The sequence below is a fragment of the Stomoxys calcitrans genome, chromosome 2 (genome assembly GCF_963082655.1).
Source record: "Stomoxys calcitrans chromosome 2, idStoCalc2.1, whole genome shotgun sequence".
NCBI lineage: Eukaryota > Metazoa > Arthropoda > Insecta > Diptera > Muscidae > Stomoxys > Stomoxys calcitrans.
Window position 1 is genome coordinate 96,398,041 of NC_081553.1, and position 19,834 is coordinate 96,417,874.

General features: G+C 39.8%; 1 protein-coding gene across 1 annotated transcript in view; it reads left to right on the forward strand.

Annotated features, from left to right (window-relative positions):
- Window positions 1–1,352: 1,352 nt before the first annotated feature.
- LOC106095781 (vacuolar protein sorting-associated protein 72 homolog) overlaps window positions 1,353–19,834 on the forward strand; it is a 223,551-nt gene continuing 205,069 nt past the window's right edge. Inside the window, exon 1 of the mRNA XM_059363291.1 lies at window positions 1,353–1,385. The gene's annotated coding sequence lies outside the window, so the exon portion shown is untranslated. The remainder of the gene's footprint in view (window positions 1,386–19,834) is intronic.

The following is a 19,834-nucleotide window of genomic DNA, read 5'->3' on the forward strand; positions in this document are numbered from 1 at the left end:
TATTGTACGCACTTGCCAACCAATGCCGTCTACAATCCCGGATAGACAGACGGTGATAAGATTAGTAGCTTATCTAACCGAACATAGCATTTTTTCTCCACACAAACTAAGCGAGAAAATCCGCACAGTGGGATGCGAACAACTCTGCTGCTGGGTTATTCTGGGCCATTCTTCTTCGTATACGATCGTCACGTTACCGCGAATAGATAACGCTACCACACCATGCTGGTTAGTTATTTTGGTCTGAATTGGAAGATATTGACCTGGACGACATGTAATTTTAAAAGGACGGTGCCACTAGCTACACAGCACAGGTTACAATACATTTATTGAAAATTAAGTTTATTGAAAACCAGTTATAAATTCAGTCAACCAATATTGTATAGCTATTAACTAAGGTGTACACTACCCAGAAGATAAATTTAAATTTGTTTAATCGAGATCTTTTAACTGAAAGTAGTCTCAGTATTACAGATCGCTGACCATTTTCTTTATAATCCGGTGAGTGCTAGAAAAACCAATTCAGTATCTCCTTGACACTTAAAAAAATTTCTAGAAAGTCGTCATTTTCGCGGTAGTCATTTTTTTCTACTACCACCATTTGTTTTCTCTTTTGTGTACAAGGAATTATTCATACCATTACTTTGGGAACAGAGCCACCGTAGCTCAGAGGTAAGCATGTCCGCCTTTGAAGCTGTACGCTATTGTTTAAATCCCGGCGATAACAATAGACAAAATTTTCAGTGGTGATTATCCCCTCCGAGGCGTTTACCTTAGGTTATCAGCCGAGTAAATTTCTCTTCTACGTGATTTCGCTCTGAGGTTTCTTATCATTGAGCTTGAACTTGTATCGAACAGCACTCATTGATATGAGAGACATAGCTCTCGGTTCCGAATTTGCATCCCTATCCCTCCATATTAGCGAACCCATAAGTTCTGTGTAAGATTCAAGCGCAAGCACAAAGTTCAATGAACAAAAGTAAAAACAAATAAAAAGAAAAAATAAAATCTTACAAATTAAGAAAATCGTCCACTACACCATTCGCATACGTGAATCATTAATACTGTCGACTTCTTAAGAAAGATGATTATTTTTGTCAAAGTGAATAACTCCATTAACTTCATATGATGCGAAGAAAAAGCATAAGCCGAGGAATGGTTTTCAAGACAACGCAAATAAATGTGGGAGAAACCAAAAGCCAAAGGCATTATGGGCGCTTTTCGATAATACGTTTCATTGAGTTACAATTACAACATATTGTTTTAAGACGCTTCTCTTAAATCTTCATCACTTTTAATCGAACACAATTGATTTTTATATTTATGGTTTCTTTTTTAAATTCTCTATTTCAGATTTTTCTTTCAAATCCAGAATGACAATTGTGGTAAGTTTGATGAAAAATCTAGTTTCTTTTATTTTAATTTAAAGATTGAATATATAAAAAAATGTGTACTGAAAAATGTTTGTCCCTACTTTGAAGATCTTCAAATCTTTAAAATAAAGATGTTATCTTTTAATTAAAGTCGTTAAAAGGGAACAAACATTCGATCCGAATTTCGATCGAGGATTGTTTCTAATTTTGCTTCACAGAAGACTCTTTCTTATTTTTTGAAAAATCCAAATAATGAACTTAGCATGTTTACTGCTAAGATGTAAACACGTAAAAGTGCTCTTTTTTACAAGGCACTTTCGTGTCCTCAACTAAGGTACAACGTTGTCCTTCCCTCAAAGTAAATTTTCTAACTTTCAACGATATTTTGAACTTTATTGAAAGGTTCTTGCGCTTAAAAATGAGATGCATAATTAAGTATATGTTAAACTTTCATTTGAGATAAAAATTCTTAACTATCAAGTAAAGAATTTTTCGTTAAAGGAATTGCACCTAAAAAAATCTCAAGTAAACAATCTTTCGCCAATGAAATTTTTTCCTAAAAAAATTGAAAATTGGGCATCTTTAAATTAAGTTCGACATCTTCGATTCGTATTTAGTTAGGGCAATGTTTTTTTCAGTGTATTTAAGGGGTATTTAATAACTTAGAGATTGGGATGTTAGTCTCCGTTTCTAGATCCACTCCAAGGCGACGGGGAATGCCTCATGGATCAGTGTTTCGATTCTCTGGAACCTCCTGGTAAACGAAGTCATTTTGGATCTCAACAGGGATGGCTTTGTTGATCCGAAGCAAGTTCCTGTCATAAATCAGTGAGGTCATGGAAAGTTCATTACGAATTATAACTCTGCTTATGCAACAAAGGATGTAAACCTAAGCCAGATATCGGCTTGTGGGCTCTACATCTAAAGAAAAATTTATACGGTATAGTATCATTGGATTTGATAGTAAAGCATTATCGTGAATTAATATCAAATCAATACCGTATAGTATTTATAATACAAGTGCCATACGGTATTGTTTTGGCATTACTTTAATATCAGTACGCTTGGCATTAATTGTTCGTTTGGTGTAAATACCGCAATGTCCCTTCGAAAAATCTCAATAATTACGTGCTACTCACAACATTCCTAATCATTCTTCACTCTATATATAAAGGACGGTACTTTGCCAATACCACCTGGTGTTATTTTTTCGCACTATTATGAAATATTTTTAATACCATTTGGTATCAATTTAATACCACACGAAGGAGGCTATTAAGAATTGTCATCGCGGCAAAAGTGTTGTTAAGCTTTGCACTGAAAACATTGACGCCATTATAAAATATTTGTTTTAATTTTATAAAATGTTTTAACACGATTTGTGTGCGTTAAAATTTGTTCTAATACAATCGAAAGCGGAGAAAATTCTAAGGATGTTATCTATGTATACCAAAACATGATAAAGTCTCTTGTGTAGAAAACGATTCTGTCTTTTCTGTATATTCATATGAAACTTCTGAGAATCAATGGGTACGGAATGGCGCTGCACACAGTGGCGCTGCATAACTTACTACAGACCTGCGAATTGCTATACGTGGTCAACAATGTTTAGATCGGTCTATAACCTGATATAGCTCCCATATAAACCCAACTTGAGGTCTTGAGATCCTGGAAGCCTTTATTTTTTCTGATTTGGCCAACATTTTGTATGAAGTTTTCACTGACGACTTCCAATATCTATACCCATTACGTTGCAAATCGGTCTATAACCCGATATAGCTTCCATATATACCGATCTCTCGATTTGACATCTTGAACCCCTGAAAGCCGTAATTTTGGTCCGATTTACCTTAAATTTTGCACGTAGTGTCCTGATACAACTTCCAAAAACTATGCCAAGTACATTGGGAATCGGTCTCTAACCTGATATTGCTCCCATATAAACCGATCTCTCGTTTTCACATCTGGACCCAGGATCCGCAATTTTTCCCATTCGGCTAAAATTTTGCATGTAGTGTTCTGTTACAACTTTCAAAAACTGTGGCGGTCTCCCGATAAGCCCTTTACGGCTCCTAGAAGCTTAAATTTTAGCCTGATTTGACAGAAATTTGGTACGTGGAGTCGTAGTATGCCCTTCAATTAACTTTATTATGTGTATATTTTTACCAGAATCGATGGTGGTAAGTTCCCGAGATTCGGCCCGGCCGAACTTAGTCCGTTTTTACTTGTTATATATAAGATTTTAGAAAATTTCGACAAATTTTAATTTTTATGACAAATGATGTCAGAAAATTTTTTTCATGGAAAGTTTAAAATTTCCCGCTTCCTAGCCCATATTGTTGGCAAACTTTTGTCACCCACTGTTATTATGGCACACATATTTTATTACATGATGCTTGATGGTGTTCAAAACTAACGGTTCTAACACATGTACCGGCAAACACATGCACCCATAAGCTTATCCACCCGTATCCACCATCATGATAAACTTCATGACTTCAAGTGTCTAGAATAGAATCGCTGTGTAAGCTTTTCACAAGAGTTGTTAGACCATTGAGATGTGGTTTTCTTAAAGACATCAAGAAAAACACACTAGAAAGGTGATTCATAACCATTCGCAAACGTTCCAACCTATCTCAATTTGGTGGCGCACATATTTTTACGCATGGATGCGAAACTTTACGCAAATGTAACATAATCTAAGGAGATGCGCGCTAAAAAGCCTACAAAATATCATCTTTTGGAAGATCTATTTAGCGTCTTGGCAACTTTACTCAAAATTCTTGGCTTACCTTATCGCTATCAAGGGGAAATTTTTTTCACATTTGTTTGAATCTTAAAGAAGAGATACTAAAAAGGCAGTTAGACACTGGACATGGACTGTGGCTTATAGAGGAAAGATATTTTTAAAAAACTTTCTAAGATAGAAAATAAATTATGACGATATTTTGGAAGAAATTCAATTTAAATAAAATTACCAAAAAAACAGTTAACATTTTGAAAAGAAAAGGGCAACTACATATATATACGACATACAAAATCACGGAGAGACAAACACTTTAATCCAATTTGATCGAATCTGGATGATCCTATTTCAAATCGGTCTGGTATCCTATTTCAAATAGACAGAGGCTTTTCTCAGCCTTCTCTTGTCCTCTTTGGTACCTAGCATGGAACTGTGGTAGGTAAGGCTAGGTTTATGTGAACCATCCAGATCGATTTAAAAAGGCCAATATCTTGCGAATGTTCACATCCGCTAAATCAGACAGGTTCTCAAAGAAATGAGAACCTAAAGTGGAACTTCTTCTAACTGCTAGTGCGACACACACACACACACAGAAGATGTCTTATAGTCTTTTCTTCTTCGATGTCCTTACAGCTTCTGCAAAAGTCGTTGCTGGCAACCTTCAGCCTGTCAGCATGTCAGCATGATTAAACAGTAGCCTGTCATGACGGACACAATGATTGAGACGTCAGTTCTAGCCAATGACTGCAAAGCATTGGACCACTTTAAGTCCATATTAGGCCACATAATTTTGGAATGCTCACGGGCCCCTCTTTGTGACCATCTATCATTCGTTGTCTTTCGGGCCTGATCCTGAAAACATAGCTTACATGTTAGCTGGAGGCATACCCACAGATTCCATTATCCCTGGAATGTGTAGGGTAGTTCCTAGTCTCGCAAGCTCATCGACTTTGCAATTCCCTGGGATATCTCTGTGGTCCGGCACCCAGAACAGGTGCATTTTGAACTGTTCAGCCATCTCGTTGAGAGATCTGCGACAGTCGAGGACGGGTTTTGTGTTCAGAAATACGTTCTCCAGGGATGCAAATCGTCGCAATGACATTATATCTTAGCCATTCCACCACTTCCTTAATTGCAAAGATCTCTGCTTGATACACACTGCAGTGGTCGGGTAACCTTTTCGATATGACCAGTTCTAGATCTTTGGAGTACACCCCAAAGCCCACCTGGTCGTTTAATTTGGAACCATCCGTCTATGTAACTTCTGTTGACAGGTATATGTCGTAGTTCGAATCGTCTATCAGGAATAGTGGTACAGTAATTTTTATCAAAAAGCGGCTCAGGTAGGGTGTAATCCACACTGCCTGGAACATCGGATATTGTATCAAGGATAACACAGTGTCAATGACCAATGAGAAAGCTTAAATTCAGTGCATCAGATGGTGTAGTCCTCAGTGCGGCTGTGGTGCACAAACAAGCCATCCTTTGGATCCGGTTAAATATTGAAGCGCCGTCCACCAGACCACAACACCATATAGCATTATAGGTCTGACAACTGCAGTATATACCCAATACATGACACGCAGTCTAAACTCTCAACTTTTGCTACCATTGTATATTCCTAATCAGGGAACCAGTCTATCAGTCACAGCTTGTAATTCAACCGGTGATACATCATCAACGCCTGGCGGCTTAAAGGAACTTCTTATCGGCTCAGACACAATTTCCCTGATAGCCTCCCACGAATGCATACCAGTGACAATCTCTTCTGGTCCTCGTTGTCCGTTGGAAAATTTCCCGGGAAATGTATATCAACGAGTAGTTCTAGTGTTTCCTCACTATACTTTGTCCATACATTCTCTGACTTCTGAAAATACCCCACCGTAATAGGTCTCGAGGACTGAATCTTCCTTAGCCTAGAGGCCTCAGACATATCCTTCACAGAGCTGCAGAATTCCACCCAGGATTTGTTCTGAGCTTTTCAAAGCTCGCCCTTATATTTTCTTAGCTCAGCCTTGTAGATGTCCCAATCGTGTGGTACTCTTGTGGCTTTTGCTCTGTTGAAGAGTTCTTTGCAGTCCTTCCTTAGACCACCCAGGCGGTCGCTGTTGAAACTACGGAACTATGGTAATACCTACCATCTTGGCGATGCAGTTTCGAATATGCAGATTAATAAGAAGTATGTTCAACATAGCTTCAAACCCATTTGCTGGCCATACCCTTATAAATACTAAGTTCAGTAGTTCGACAAAGTTCGTATAGAAGGGCGATTTCGATTGATTCAAATGAATTTTTCTATCTTTTTTTTCTCAATTTTGTTTTTCTGCATTCACAGTTTCCCCGACATGCATCAGATTGTTTTGCAGTTTACTCTCATTAGGTATTGTCTAAGTGAAGAGATTACATTCCTGTTCGTGGTCGGTCGTATCTTGAAATTCTTTTTCACATTCTAATGTTATAGAGTTCAAATACGTTCCTGTGCCATGTATCGTTTTGGCCTCATTGTAGACTTTCAACATGCATTGCCGTTAACTTAGACTTAACCCAGAGCCTCAAGTTTTTCTAACCAACCATCAACCATTCAACGTTTGTCGCTTTGCCCTATTCATGAGTTTAAGCAGAACGTGACTTTACATTTTATGTTAGTTTAGATAAAATTATTGAAATATCATTTTGGCGAGTGTACTACTACTCAGGTTTCTTCGAAAGAAAATAAACAAAAAAAAAATAAAAAATAAAGAAAAGAAATCGAGCTATCGTTTATTGTGGCGTTTAGCATCCACTTCAAGTGTTGATGATGGCAGACTCCATAAATATGGAACGCTTTTAAGACTTAAACAAGTCATCATCATCATCATCAGATAGCATTTTGCCAATAAACGTTAAGTTGCCGAGAATAACATTTTTATGGCTGCTTAATTGTTGGTGGGGTTTCTTAAAAAAAAGAGCAAAAGTTCAAACGTAGTTCAGTGTACAAGTACGAGGACTAAGGATATGCCCATAAATTTGCATTAAGGTGTCACAGTATTCGAAAGTCGTTGTTATTTATATAGAAGTCCTTTTATTTCGGTAGTTGCTTAATGAGGAAAGGTCGTTGCTTCATTGTATACAACTACAATTGTTGCCTAAAGAACAAAGAAATTTAAAACTGATAGGAAACAAAAAAAAAATAATAATAGCGCACTAAATTTCATCGTACTAAACCTTGCATGCCCACACCATGGTTTTTGCCAAAAATAAATAAATTAGCTTAGTTTTGAAATTTGCTCACGAATATTTATATTAAAAAGGCAAAAAGACTTCTCCCATAACAAATGTCTCGATATCTTACCCAGGATTCGAACATTTATAATCAATGTAATAGACCTATGCGCTGCGATGTCTTCCTTAGCGCAGATTATATGTGGATTACCAGCTGCACAGAAATCGATCCGCAAATATTATCCAGGGTTTCTCTTGGGCTGATTTCCTTTCTCGAAGAGGACAACTATCTTCGCAAGACCACTATGGCAGTCGTAATTCTGTAGACATTGTCGTCAATTTCTTCTATGCTTGGAAAACCAAAATTATCTTGCCCAAGTCTTCTTCTGAGTAGTCTTCCAAGTTTTGTCCAGTTGGATTTTAACTTATTACGGAAGCTTATCAGATTCGGCGGTGGCCGATGGTCAGCGAAGGAGTGCTCCTTGGAGACCCTCCAATCCTTAACATCATCAATTAGATTTTCCGAACATATTGTGACATCTGAAACCTCCTAATCCTGCCAATATTGTAATTAGGTCGTCGTTAGTATTCAAGAATTCTACCAGAGCTTGGGCCAGCTTATTAATGTTGGTACTATGCCACACAATGTGGTGAGAGTTCACATCGCTCCGACGTGGGTGGCGGTGTATTACAGTCGAACGGCAGATAAAGTGATGCCAGGTATGCTCCACCTTCTCCCTGTCTGATAACTGTTGCATCCAACGTGGGCAACTGTAAGGAAAATATATAATTTAAATGTTATGACAAACTATCTAGACAGGGCACGCTCCGTCGAGCCTTCTTTCACTCTCTTATTTTATCTGAGCCCTATACTGGCACGGTCAGGAAATAAGTCTTGTTTGGGAGTGCTGTTACGTCCTTTCAGATATTTCGCCCGAATGTGGATAACAAATTGGTACTCTACTCCCAAATTTTATTTCATTTTCATTTTAGCCTTATATTGCTTTGGTGGGTAAATTTGTCCGGTATGAGCGTATTTTTTGGGGGGTGAGGCGGACCCCATATATCAGATTCGTGCTCTAGTCTCAAATACCTTTTATTTGAGCCCCATATTGTCATTATTGGTTTATATTTCCCTTTGGCGGGCTTTGGAGGTGGGGCGGTCCCCCTAGATATCCCTCCCTATATAAGGGTACTCAATATCTTTTTTCGAGTTATTATACACAATCCAAATTTCGCCCACCCATCTCCAAGATCTGGCGTTTTTGAAAATAGGGTAAGGAGAGGATCCTTCAGATTCACACTCTACTGCCAAAAACCACATATAGGATGGGGCGGCCACCTTCGAACTTAGCTCAGAATATATATCTTAGCATCGTGTTCTTATCTCAAATTTATTTTATTTGGGCCCCAATTGCCATTGGTTAGGGGGAGTTTGTGTGGTGAGACGACTCCCAAACACTTAGCCTTAAAATTGGATATAAAGTTGGTTTTCTACTGTCAAATATTTATTATTTAAGCCCCTTATTGCCATAGTAGGCTAACATGGCCGGTTTGAAAGGAGTTTGGGGGATGGACCCTAAAATCATATTAGCATCGTGCTAGAGCACGCTTTTGTTTGAACCCCATAATGTAGAGCATTTTGAAGGTGGCGAAGGTAGGGGTCTCGTTCAGATGCATTGGGTATCTACATTCAAAATCATATTTCCAAGCTACCACTTGCGATACCACATTTTTAAAGTTCCGCAGGTCCTCCTGTATCTATCCCAATTTGAGGGCAAAAAGTGTACTCTACTACCAAAGTTTATTTTTAATTCCTTTTTTTTGGGTAGGATGGGGGAGGGGCTTCCATTCTGACAATTTCTTTTATTTGAGTACAATATATTCTCGGTCGTCCTAAATAAGTGTTTGGTGTTGTTTTTATTGGGAGGAGAGGGTCGGTCCTCTCGGCGCTAATACCCAAAAGACAATTTGTTTGAGTCCTTTATGTGTATGGAATACATGTCCTGCTGAACGGCATGAACTGACCCAGATACTTGAATCCTTATATCAACATTAGATTTGAACTCTACAGTCAAAGACCTTTCTTTTAATTACCCATATTATCTCGATAGAACAGTTATTTAGTGGGTAGGCCAGTACCAGACCCTGTCCCAGAGTTTAGCCCAAATGTGTATACCAGATTTGTAGTCATCTCCCAAAGACCTTTTGATACCCATTTTGTTTGGTTGGACATTCATTCCCTTTTTGAGGGTTTTTGGGTTTGGGGAGTACCGTAGACAACTTGGACCAAATTCTTATAACAGATGTGTACTCAACTTGCAAACTCCTTTAATTAGATACCCATATTATCCTAACCAGTAAATATGTCCTGTTGAGGAGTTTAGGGAGTGGGGGCGTCTCAGACGTCAAGGTATAAATTTTTGCGTAATTGATAGTTGATATGGTTTAGTTCCGAAAAATTGTTCCTGGTTGTCCATGGCTCTTGAATTAAGGCAATATGAATCTGGCCCTTTTCTGCCTGGTTTTCCCCATCAGAGTTAGGCGGTATTGAGTTTGCTGCTACTCCACTGCCTAATATCTCAATATGAGTGTCCTTCCTTATACCAGTCCTCTTAATGCCTTTAGTCTAACCAAACTTGCCACGGATCAATTGGCACGACAAGGAGAGTTCCTTCCCCTTTCGATGGAAAATCTCATGCATTCCGTCGCCAATTTGCTGCCCCATCACTTGATGAAGACCGTCGCCTTTGTGAGCTGGGATATGTCCATCTTTCTCACCAGATCGAGCTTTGCGTCCCTCCCAGGCAGTGTGGATATTTCCGACGAGCTTTTTGACAGTATCAATACTTTTTGCCGATGTGAAGCGATGTATCATGATGTCCCCTCTAACTCGCAGCTCATAATTTGTATGGGTGGAACCTCCTCAGTGTTCCACACATGTTCTAAAATCCGTTCGTTATGCAGATTCTTCAGCTGGGACCGATAATCTACCGGATGCCCTTCCGATATCAATGACTTCATACGTCATCTCATCTCGTTTGTGCTTCCTTGCCACTCTGGCGTAAGAGGGCTGCTCCTTACCTTTTTCAACAACCATCCTTCCCCTTCCGTGATGGCTGTGGTGTCCTTTTGGAAGTCACAGTCCTCCATGGACACTGTCTGAAGTCTCCATTTCTGGAGGGCTGGCTTGGTCTTCCCAGAGTAATTGAAAGCTGGCAGCTCCTTTTTTTTCAACGTTTTAGCTGTGTTCTGCTCTACGTGAGATCTGATTATTTTTCCAGCTTCCGTAGAAGTGCTTGGAATGTCAGTTCTATTTCTTCCAGCATCCTGCACTTTTGCCCGATTGCGCTACCGGTGCATACTCCTTAGCCTACTTTGTGGTATCCTGGATTGCTTTCTCGATCTTCTTGTGAGCTTAGCAAAGCCCTTGCTCACTATTCCCGTCATCCTACTGTCCCCAACTCTCGATTCGGCTGCAATGACTTTTTCATTGACACTGTCGCTGTCTGAATCTGAATCGGAAATACCACCTTTACTCAAAGTCTGGGGACGAACTGTGCATCCCTTTGGTTTATCCGTCTTTTCCTCGTTTGGTAATCTGATGACTGGTTGTACGCTTAAAGCATTACTCTCGACATCAGGTGCCAAGGCTTCCACACCTATAGAAGGGGCGAACAAAATGCTACGGTCTGATGCCACCACCGTAGCTGTTAAGTCTTTGGAGTCCATTTTGAGCATACTCTTGAAACGCTTTAAACTTTTTGCGTAATAGTTTGTACCTATTCCGAGATACAGATATTTTTCTTTTAGGAGCAAAATGAAAACACATCCGCTCCTCTAACGGTTACTATGTTATATTTTATCGCTGTTCCGTTTTATCCTGAGGAAACTTCCCTCAGTCACATCTGCGAAATCGCCGAGATTAGAGAAAAACTCTACCTAGTATGGAAAGCCTTTGCCCCTGCAGACCCAAGTGCTCCATCATCTCATTCTTATCAATGCAGTTTCCGCAATAGTCATTATGAGCATTTATCATTTGCGCGGCCATATAAACTACCACATTGCCCTGTTATAATAGTATTCAGTGACCTTTTATCAAAGACAAGGAGTTTCTTCTTCCTCCTCCGATCGACGATAGGCCAAGCAGATTGGCATCCATGTACAGATTCCCACTTCACCACCGCATCAGCGCTGGCCATAGTCTCTCCCGCGTTAAGTAGTTCGACAAGTGGCATAGACACACAACCGGCCAATTGTACGCTGCAAGTGGAGGAGCCCTTCCTGGCATATTCGTCCGCCCTTTCGTTTCCCGGAATATCATCGTATCCGAGAACCAAACTCAGCGTTGTCTGCCTTGATTGCCTTGAAACCAAGGCCTTAAGGGCCACCTAAATTCTGATATTTCTTAGCAGGATTTCATTTTTGGCTATTGTACAGACCTATGCTCGAAAGACAGCATTCTCTCCTCCGGCATTGTTAGCTACATACCGATGCCGAGTGTCTCGGAGTAGCAAACAAATCTCTTCTCTGATTCCATCTTGGAGCTACATGTGAAGACTGAGGTCTCATTCTCTTTCAATCACAAAATCCGCCTCCAACTTCTTCTTCCCAGGAAAGCGAATCCCGAAGAACCTTTCCCGAAACGGTGTCGGTGCCAAGTAGTCTGAGATCTTTTCAGTCTTCTCACCACATTCGTAGTCTCTGCAGCTGTATCCGCTCTGCTTCAGCATTTCAAATTCCCTCAGCCTTAGCACAACCTAGGCGGAACAGTTCCGAATGTAGACCTCAATAGGTTGCATATCCAGCATTGGATCCAAACCCCCCTGAGGTGTGGACTTAACAATCTTTCGCAGACCTGTGCTCCACAACAATCCATCATACCAGTGTTCCATTTATCGGCACTGGTCTCACAATGGTCGTGTACATCCAGTAAATCATTTACTAGCTAACGTGGGGGTGCATCGAAATATCTTTTTGCAGAAGTAAAAGGTGGACAGCGCCTTTCGGTTTCTTTCCAGGACAGTTTGGCATCGAGAACTAGATCAATATATTTTGCCTACTTTGTCAATTGAAGGGTTCTCCCATCCAAGGACGGGAATCTTTACTTTACTTTAATTGGCTATGACAAAACGTTTGTCTCATTGGTCGAACTCAGAATGGCCTTCAGGTGTCTCCCATCACTTGATCTTTCCATAGGACTTTGGGTCGCCCCGTTTTGCGTGTACCACCGTGTTTGCCTTCAAAAGACTTCTTTGCTGGAGCTTCTTCATTCATTCTGACAACATGATCTAGCCAACGCAGCCGTTGTATTTTGATACGTGTAACTATGCTGTCGTCGTCATACAGCTCGTGGTTTATACGACGCATATATTCTCCATCAACGCAAACTGGTCCATATATTTTACGAACAATCTTTCTTTCAAACACTCCAAGCACTGCCTCGTCTGCTTTCACAAGTGCCCATGCCTCGGATCCATATAACAATACGGGTGTTATTAGTGTCTTGTATAGTGTAATCTTCGTTTGTCGATAGATGGCTTAGTTTCTAAACCGCTTACTTAATCCAAAATATCATCTGTTTGACACTACTGTTCTTCGTTTTATCTCAAAACTGGTATCATTCGTTTCGGTTACGGCGGTGCCGAGGTAGATAAAGTTGCTGACTATCTTAAAGTTGTGGTTCCTAACTTTTCCATTTTCTTTATTTGATCGGTTGTACAAAACGTTTTGGGAGGTGAAACGATCCATTTCGTCTTATCTCCATTTACTACCAGACCCATTTTCACTGACTCTCTTTCGATTTTTTCAAAGGCTGCAGTTATTACTTCCTGTGAACGACCTATGATGTCGATGTCGTTGGCATAGACGAGTAGCATGTGTTTTATTGTGATTGGTGTGCTATATGTATTCCCATCTGCATCTCGTATTATCTTCTCCAGCAGAATATAGAATAGCTCACACGATAGTCTGTCTCCCAATCTGAATCCTCGTTTGGTATTATATGGTTCCGAGAGATTCTTTCCTATTCTTATTGAGGAACGCGTATCAGCAAGTATGTGCCATCCTGCAGAATCTTTGAAATTTTGCAGGGACACCAAACTCAGACATAGCATGAAATACCTTTGAACGTATTGGGCTGTCGAATGCGGCTTTATAGTCAACGAAGAGATGGTAAGTGTTGACCTGTCCTCCTCGGGTCTTTCCAGGATTTGTGACCAGATATAGGTCTATGGTGGATTTACCAGCTCTAAGGCCGCATTGATAAGGCCCAATTATCTCATTGACTGTAGGTTTTAATCTTTTACATAATACGCTCGAAAGTATCTTGTATGCGATGGGGAGGAGATTTTTTTCTCTGTCGTTGGCAGATTTCAACTTGTCTCCTTTCTTGTGTACGGTACATAGTATGCGAAGGATTTAATCATCTGGTATGAGTTCTTCTAGCCAGATTGCGAAGACAAGCTGATACATACGCCTTATAAGCATGTCGCCCCCGGTCTTAAATAGTTTAGCGGGTAACCCGTCGGCTACTGCTGCCTTGTTGTTCTTTTGTCGGGTCACTGCTACTTGCTTTCTTCGCTTGGGTCAGCCTTCGAGAAATTGGGTCAGCCCAGGCAGATCGTACGTTGCTCGTCACACTACGAAGGGTGCGAACTTTTGCTGCAACAAGGTAATAATCCGAATCGATGTTCACCCTTCGGATCGATCGTACATTTAACTTGCAAGTTGAATGCCTTCCATCTATCACAACATGATCTATTTGGTATCTCGTATTTTGATCGGGTGACATCCATGTGACCGTGTGAATCTTTCGTTGTTGGAATTTGGTACAGCTAACTACCATGTTCTTTGCCACGGCGAAGTCTATTAGTCTCAATCCATTATCGAAAATTTCTTCGCGCATGTTAAATTTTCCGACGTTCCTTCGCTTATTTATGCATTAAAATTTCTTAGAACGATTTTAATGTCATGGGCGAGACAGCGGTAATATTCTTTTTCTAGGCACTCGTAGATAATATCCTCGGTCTATTCGTCCTGGTATTGCGGATTGTGGCTAGCCTTTCATCCACAGAAGTGAAGCTGGAGACAAGGTGTTTCAGCCACCGACTAACCACAAATCCGCAGACAAATTCATGCCCCTTTTCATGGCACCTATAATATAGGGGGTCACCTTTTGGTGTTATTGTGGTGCCCTTCCCGAGCTAGTGCACTGTATGGCAGTAATGTCTGCCCCGTACTTCTTCAATGTATCCGCCAGTGCGCACACTACACCCTCTCTATAAAGAGTGTGAACATTCCAGGTGCAGAGTCGCAAATGATGGTCCTTTTTAACCCTTTACCACTACTGTGGTGCAGGTTATTATAAGTTTGTGCATTTGTTTGCAACGCTAAGAAGGAGAAGAGCTAGACCCAATGATAAGTATACCAATCGACTCAGAATCACTTTCTGATTCGTCTTATCCATGTCCGTCTGTGAGTCCATGTATTCTTCTAATCAAGGTACAAGTCTTATTTGTTGTCCAATCGTCACGAAATTTTGTTACTTTTTTGGCTCAAAGACAAATGCTGTTGACTTAAGTAAAAATCGGTTCAGATTTAGATATAGCTCCCATATATATGTATCTCCCGATTTCCACTATAATGGCCGTAGTAGCTACAATTTTCAACCAATCTGCACAAAATTTGGAACGGATTGTTTTGTTACTGATCTTAACAGATCTACAAGATTTCATCGAAATCGGTTCAGATTTAGATATAGCTTTCATATATATTTATTGCTTATGTGGCCGTAGCAACAAAAAATTCTTTGGCTACTTTAGAGCCCAACCATTCAATATCCAAGTCGATACAGTAAATTTTAGAATCGAACAACTTTGACAGCAACTGAGACTGATTTTATATGTAAAATCACAATGGAAGTAAAAGTAGAGTTTTGAGATGAAAAACTCAAGTCGGAGTAATAGTCGAACCTTACAGACGTGAAGGAATAGTTAGAAATTAAAACCAACTTAATAGCCTGAAACAAAAGCAAAGGTCGGTTTCAGATTCGACATATAATGAAAGTCATTTTTAAGACATTAAAAGTCTATAAAGGTCACAAGAGCCGAGTTAAGTTTTCGCTATCATTTCAGCATGTTTGCTACTTCTTAAATCTCAATTTCGTCTTCATAATCCCTTGACCCTCCCCACAACAAAATTTCTTTGAGCTTGTGTATTTTTTTTTTTATTCCAAACAACAATAACATCTCAACGTTTTAGTGCATCATTAAAAATCTTTACATGGAAGATCAATCTGGGTAGAAAAAAAGAAGAAACATAAATGATATGCGGCAGTAATTATTTAAATCCGCAACGAATTCATTTACACTTTGCTGCTCCATCATGCTCGATAATATGAGGCAGCAAGAAGCGGTGGACGGACGGAAAGTCATCTTCTTTGACAATGCAGCAGCATCCTTGTAGTCATATGCCAACGCTTGCAGCGTTTACCAAGACTGTTGACTGCATCAACCAAACAGCAACCAGCATTGAGGTCTTTGGCAATGTCTTCGTTTTTAGCCTTTTTTGTGAGTTTTATGACTGTTGTTGTGAATCATTTCACGATTATTATCAGACGTTATTTTTTCACTTTCGTTTGAAAGGAAGAGCCAAGGCAACCGAGAAAATAGAATAAAAAGAAGAATGTCTTCAAGGTTTATTCAACCAAAACAAAAAAATAAATTTTTTTCGGGAAGAAGAAAAACCCCAAAAGGAAGACGTCTTGTGCATGGAAGGATGAACGAATGGTTGGTTGTATGTTTGAAAGAATATGTGAAACTTGCTGTGGATATTTTTGATTTATAAACATTCCAAAGGAAGTGTAGGAAACCCAAAAAAGATGGAAGAACATCGACGTTGAAGACGACGAGCATATAAAAAGAAACCAACTCCTCAACAAGACAGACGACGACCACAAAGGAACCCACATTCCGCAAACGGACGTCATCGACATTGAAGCATGGCCAAAGCAGAGAAGCAATATCCTGATGGGGAATAGCGATACTGGAATGACGATGATGACATACCTGGAGGTATGTACATAAATACTCCATAAATACTCTTGGGTGCATTTTTGTTAGCTTCGCTTTTGTTGTTGTTGTTGAAACACTCGACTCTTAGGTTTGGTGCTAAAGTTTATTTTTGGGTTGTATTCCCGTCTATTGGTATGTCTGGGCTAACTTTGGAGTATGTGTGGTCGCTTCTTGTGGCCATCCGCCCGTTCCCAAGGCATGTCAATATCTTTACAAATATTGTTATGATAGAAGAGTATGAGAGAGAGAGAGGGAGCAGAGTCCAACAAAGCATATGATTTACAGTTTTTTGAGTGACTCCTTTGTGCTCCATGAATAATGCTAAGGAATCCATTTAACTGATACGTACACCCAAAAGGCTCTTCGCAGACAATCCGTTTTCTTAAGTAAATATTATCAATTAATTTTGTGAAAATGTGATGATTAAGTTATGGATGAAATAAGACCACATTATTGGTTATTATTTACATGGCAGGAGGATATTTTACAAATTAAGGAATAACTTTGACATCAGTCGGTGCAGTGACAGGAGACTCAATACTGCCTAACGAACAGGGGGCCGAGCGTCATCGAATTTCTCAACATTGGGAAGACTAGGATAGGCAAAGACTCTAATATTGGAGCATAAGGTCGTACAGTGACAGAAGACAGGGGAGCTGACCATCACCGACTTTCTCAATATTCGAAAGACTAGCATTGGCAAATACATTCATCCAGTGTGTTAGATGTACGATCGATACGTGGAGCGAATATAGATTCGGATTACTACCTTTTTGCAGCAAAAGTTCGCACCCGTTTGAACATGCCGAGGAAAGTACGATCTGATACTGCACAGAAGATGGACGTTAAAAAGCTGCAAACACAATCGAAGGCAACGACTGATCCAACTGCTTGATGAAAGCACTCCTTGTTCCGATGATATAATTGCACAGTGGCAAACCATTGCCCACTCCATGGAAAATGCCGCGAAATCCATACTTGGGTACCGCAAGCCTCCCCCAAGAATCCCTTGGTACGACCAAGAGTGTCGAGATGTTACTAAAGCCAAGAATGCGGCATACAGAGCAACCCTACAATCAGTAGCAACGAGTCATGAGAAGGAGGGGTATCGGGAGAAAAGGAGAGAGTAGAAAAGTCTATTCTTCAGAAAGTATCTGGAAATGGAAAGACGTGAGTGTGAGCGAATTGAGATAAACAGGAATCAGAATCAAGTCCGGAAATTCTACCAAAGAATTAAACAACAAACCGATGGCTTTGTTGCAGGTATATCCTCCTGCAGAGCCAAAGAAGGAAATCTGGTAACTGATACATTTTACCCAACTGCCGACAATGGCGGCAAAGAGGATATCGCAAAACCATTCCCGGTCTATATGGCAGCTATATCCAAATCTGGACCGATCTGAACTTAATTCAAGAAGGATATCGACTGGCCTAACACAACTCACTGTACGAAATTTCAGCAAAATCGGATAGTGAATATGGCTTTTATTGACCCAAGACCTCTAATCGGTCCATTCTGGCCCGATTTGGGCTAAATTGAAGAAAGATGTCGAGTGGTCTAACAAGACTCACTGTCCCAAATTTCAGCGAAATCGAATAATAAATATGGCTTTTATGGTCCTAAGACCTTAAATCGGCGAATCGGTCTATATGGCGGCTATATGAAGATATAGTCCGATGTAGCCCATCTTTGAAATTAACCTGGTAATGGACAGAAAATGAATCTGTGCAAAGTTTCAGTTCAATATCTCTTTTTTTACAACTGTATCTTCATTTCAACAGACAGACGGACGGACAGACGAACGGACATGGCTAGATCGTCTTAGATTTTTACGACGATCAAGAATTTATATACTTTATATGGTCGGAAATGGATATTTCGATGTGTTGCCAACGAAAGGACAAAATAAATATAATTTTTGACATTAGAGTACGATATAAATGCTAGGGACCATGTGTCTGGGGCTGTCCCACGCCAAAGAAACAATAAACGGACGTTTAGTCTAAACAAGATTATATAATAGTCAAATTAAAGTACAAATCTGATATAGAAATTTTGGGGGAGCGCCCCACCCAAACGGGCATATTTATCGATTGGGCTAATATGAGTATCAAATAAAAGCTACTGGAAGTATAGTGCGAATTTTAAATAAAAATTTTGCCTCCAACCCCCAAAAACTCTGCATGGACATGTAAACAGATCGGGACAGTATGTAGCCCAACTGGAAGGTTGTTAAAAGTAGAATGCAAACCTGATTTTATTGTTAGGGACTCCACCTCCAAAACAACTTGTTGGAAGGTCGGACTAATATGGCACTCAAGCGTACTTTGACAGTAGAATACGAAACTGATATAAATGTTAACGACCAAGTATCTGGGGCTCTCCCACGCCCCAAACAGCCCCTAACCGGACTGGTAGTCTGACCAGGACTATATGTTATTCAAATGAAATTACTAATTTGATATCGAAATTTGGGACCAACTTGGTCTTTTTAGTTAAAAACGGTGACAATGTAGCAGGTGTTTAGTCTTTCTTTGCCGTGTTGTGTTTTTTTCCTCGCCATACTGAACATAATTTAAGAGACCACAGCCGGTTTTCGAGATTTCAACTCTTTCAAGTTGTTTCGCTTAATATGGCTAAATTTGGACAATTATGCAATGTCTTGCAATGTAGGAATTTTTGATTTCGCCTCTATGACCTACAACGAAAATTTGTGTCAAAATTCAAAATGGGGTTTAGTCTTTTAGAGATATATTATTTAAACCCAATTTTCCTTTTTATACCCACCACCACAGGATACGGTGTATATTTAGTTAGTCATTCCATTTGCAACACATCGAAATATCAATTTCTGATCCTACAAAGTGTATATATTTCGGATCGTCGTAAAATTCTAAGACGATTTAAAGATGTCCGTGTGTCTGTACGTCGGTCACTCTACAGCCTGCAAAAATTGAGATATTGAGCTGCAATTTGGCATAGATACGTCTTTTTGATACACGCCCTTGAACGGGCCAAATCGGACCATATTTGTATATAGCTGCTATATAGACCATCCGATAAAGGGTCTTTAGACCTCCCGGCATCTGACCCAAATATGATTCTGATCGAACTATATTTAGATATAGCTGCTATATAGACCGATCTGCCGATAAAGGGTCTGAAGTCCATAAAAGCTTTATTTATTACCCAATTTCACTGAAATTTGAATCAGTGAGTTATTTTGAGCATCCCAATATCCGATCTAAATATGGTTCGGATCGAGCTATATCTGGATATAGCTGCCATATAGATCGATCTACCGATATAGGATCTGAAGCCCATAAAAGCTTAATTTTTTATCCAATGTCCTTGAAATTTGAAATAGTAGGTAGTTTTAGACCTCCCGACATCTGATTTAATTCAGATCGGACTATATTTAGATATAACTGCCATTGAG